Below are 3519 nucleotides of genomic sequence, written 5' to 3'. Positions count from 1 at the left end.
CAAATAAAAACATACAGGAGCACCTGGGTGGCTCAGTCAATTAAGCGTCCGGCTTTGGCTCAGGTCATGATCTTACGGTTTGTGGGTCCGGGCCCCGTGTCAGGCTCTGTGCTGACAGCTAGCTCAGAGCCTGGAGCCTGCTTCAGATTCTGTGTGTCTCTCTCTCTGACCCTCCCCCACTTGTTCTCTCTCTCTCTCTCTCTCAAAAATAAACAAACCTTGAAAAAAAAGTTTAGGGGCATCTGGGTGGCTCAGTCAGTTAAGCATCTGACTTTGGCTCAGGTCATCATCTCACAGCTCTTGAGTTCGAGCTCTGTGTCAGGCTCTGTGCTGACAGCTCAGAGCCTGGAACCTGCTTCAGATTCTGTGTGTCCCTCTTTCTCTGCCCCACCCCTCCTTGAACTCTGTCTCTGTCCCTCAAAAATAAACGTTAAAAATTCTTTAAAAAAAAAGTTGGCAAAAACCCAAAAACACATATATATAAGGTTCAGCCACAGGAGTGGCACAGACGTGATTGACTGTAGCTGGGGTCACGGGGGCAAGGTAATGGAACACAGGCCACGCAGCGAACCCCCAAGAAAAGTTTCGAAGAAGACTGGCTGATGCACACAGTGTGCTGCTTTTGTGCCAGACGGTAGGCTACACTAACCCCTTTGATCCTCACCACAACTCTCTTTCTCTAGAAGCTGGAATGGGGATCGGGTGACACTAGTCAGTCTCTGCCACTGGCCTGGACTGAAGACACACACGCATGAGGTATGGATCAGCTTCATCAGGCTACGTGTACACGGCAGGCCTCCGAACTATCTTGCAGAGAATGGCAGAGACAGAACGAGAGTGAGTGAAATGATGGGTAAACTGAAACAGAACAGAAGAGGTGGCGTGAGTAACTGAGAGAAAAGGAGGAAGGCTGACTGCTTCAATGGGCTATGGCAAGTTTGCTCTCAAGGTCACGTGGTCTTAGTTCAAACAGCTATAGAAGCCATTCATAGGAGGTCACGGAGACCATCTTATTGCACAGCTGTGATGTATTTCCAACTCCAGGCCTCCCAGCAATGGCTGGTTGGACCATGTAACCCACCTTCAGGCCTGCGGATGCCAAGGCAGTGGGTCAAAACGGTCCAGAAAGAAGCAGAATTAAAGCAACAGTAGCAGATTGAAGCCTGGGTCTCCTGAGTGCTTTATGTTTGTGACGCCCCACTGAACTCACCCTCGGACTCCATGCGACGTCCCAGTGTCTCACCATTAACCTTCCTGGTTCTTGGCTGGTGGTATTTCAAAGTAGAAGTCTCCATTAGTTGCAACCGAAAGAGTCTTACTTAAAACGTAAAGGAGGAATCTGGGCAATTACTTTTCAGGAGGAGAAGTTTTCAGTGTGCCAGCATGTTCCTGAGCAAAGCTTTTGTTTCATTCACGGCAGTGTATTCTGACTTTGCAAAACTTGGCAGACAATAAAATTCTTTCACAGAGGAGTATCATGTTAAAGAATAAGAACTTAAGTGCTTTGGGTAATATGATTTAACATTTCTTGCTCTGCACTATATTCCCTATTTTTAGATCTCTGTTATAGGACTGCCGATTTTAACTAGTTACAGGTTAAAGAGATAGAGGCAAGTAAGGGGCATCCATAGAGTAAAGGTTCCTTTGTGTATGAAACTTAGCTGAACGTGCTAGATTCAAGCTCTTAAAGGCTCTTTTTTCCCATGATGTTTGCCCATAAGAAAACCAGACTGGGGTGCCTGGGTGGCTCAGTCTGGTGGGTATCCGACTCCAGCTCAGGTCACGATCTCGCGGTTCATGAGTTCGAGCCTCCTGTCAGGATCTGCACTGACAGCTCAGAGCCTGGAGCCTGCTTGAGATTCTCTCTCCTTCTCTCTCTGCCCGTCCCACATTAACACTCTGTCTCTCTAAAAAATAAATAAACATTAAAAAAAGAGAAAAGAAAGCCAGACCCACTTGCTCCTTGAGGAAAGCTCCCCCAAACACTAGAGGGAATTTTACACGTGTTCGGTTTTTCCCAAAGGTCCTCAGTGTGTCCTATGCGTAATATGAACAATGGAGAGAGAAGAATTGTCGAGATTAGGTTTGGAACCCATACTCAGGCATGTGAAAGTGTATCCGGGTCTGTGGGAAGCTGAGGCTTTTTATTCTATCTCATTCTGTTTGCCTCGTAGGGCAATTTGGAGGAGGAAATAAAGCTCTGGAAATGAAAGTGCTCTGTCATCTCAACATCGTGTAAATGTGAGGAATTAGGGGAGAAAAAGGGTAGGGCTGAAGGGGCAACTGGCACTTGTTGACTCACCTGACTTCTCCTTTAGCCCGCAGAACAATCCTGCACCTAGGTATTTTCACTGCGCATATTACAGATGACAAAATGGAGGCATGTTAAGGCTCTGAAACCAGGTCGATAATCATCACATATAAAACAGCCTTCTCATACTAAACTGTTACTTTCCATGTCTCAACATCCAAACCAATTAATCATCATATTTCAAAGGGAGCTATGAGAACCCTTGAGCACAATCATTTGGTAATGAGTCATGTATATTCCATGATGAAATCAACTAATGAGTATCCACGCCCTCCCCCGCATCGAGTACCCCTTCTGTGGTATTCCGGCCGTGGGCGCTGACTCCAAATAGCCTATGCGGATGCAAAAGCTTGTTCAACTGATTCAAAGGACAAGTTATAGGACAGGGCCTTTTGATTCTTAAGTAAGAGGATGAAAGGAAGCTAATGCCACAGGTTTGCGAATCTTCCCAGCGTACCTATTTGTTCTCAATTCTGTGAGCATGGATGGTGCCCAGCAGAGCAAAGTGAGTGGTGATTGAAATCCATCCAGAGTTCTGCTCACCAAGCCTGGCACAGTGGCCTGGAGCCACCTCCTCCCAGAGAGAGCATTTTCCTGCCAGTCTGCCCAAGGGCACTTTACAGTCACCGGGCTCTGTGCCCCTGGAGCTGCATATGCCCAGGAAGGGTGGCTCCTACGGATTCAGGGTACCCCTGCAAAGGCACCCTATTGATGAATGGCTCCCCTCTTCTTTCAAAGGCACATGCTTTTCTCTTTTTTTGTTTTTTGNTAATCCCAGAGTAAAAGCATCTCTTGTGCAAGGAAAAAATAAAAACAAAAACAAAAAACACTGTGTGTCATTCATACCTGTCAGGCATTCCCAAAATAAGATTCTCAGTACAAGAGGCTGATCTTTGGAGCTGGCGAAATCACAGAAACCCCATAACAGAGACAAAGGCGGTCCTTTGCTTCTGTTACCTCCTAAGAAGCCACCTGACATGGGCCTGGGTGAAAGGCAACAGGTCCTCTGCGATGACACTCTGCTCCCTTGTGCGAGGCTCTGTGAGACAGCCCCTGATCCTACCCATGTGGCACGTCGTAAGGCTCTGAGCCTGTCCTTTGCTTAGGAATTTGGGGTGTGGTGGGGCTGGGAAAAGCCAAAACAAACCTTGGGGAAATAGAGGCAGCACTCCAGGTCCAGACTCACTAGGGACCAAAGTGTCAGGTTT

The sequence above is a fragment of the Crocuta crocuta genome, unplaced genomic scaffold (genome assembly GCF_008692635.1).
Source record: "Crocuta crocuta isolate KB4526 unplaced genomic scaffold, BGI_CrCroc_1.0 scaffold385, whole genome shotgun sequence".
NCBI classification, from domain to species: domain Eukaryota; kingdom Metazoa; phylum Chordata; class Mammalia; order Carnivora; family Hyaenidae; genus Crocuta; species Crocuta crocuta.
The sequence above is the reverse complement of the archived record's forward strand: the minus strand, read 5'-3'. Positions refer to the sequence as shown.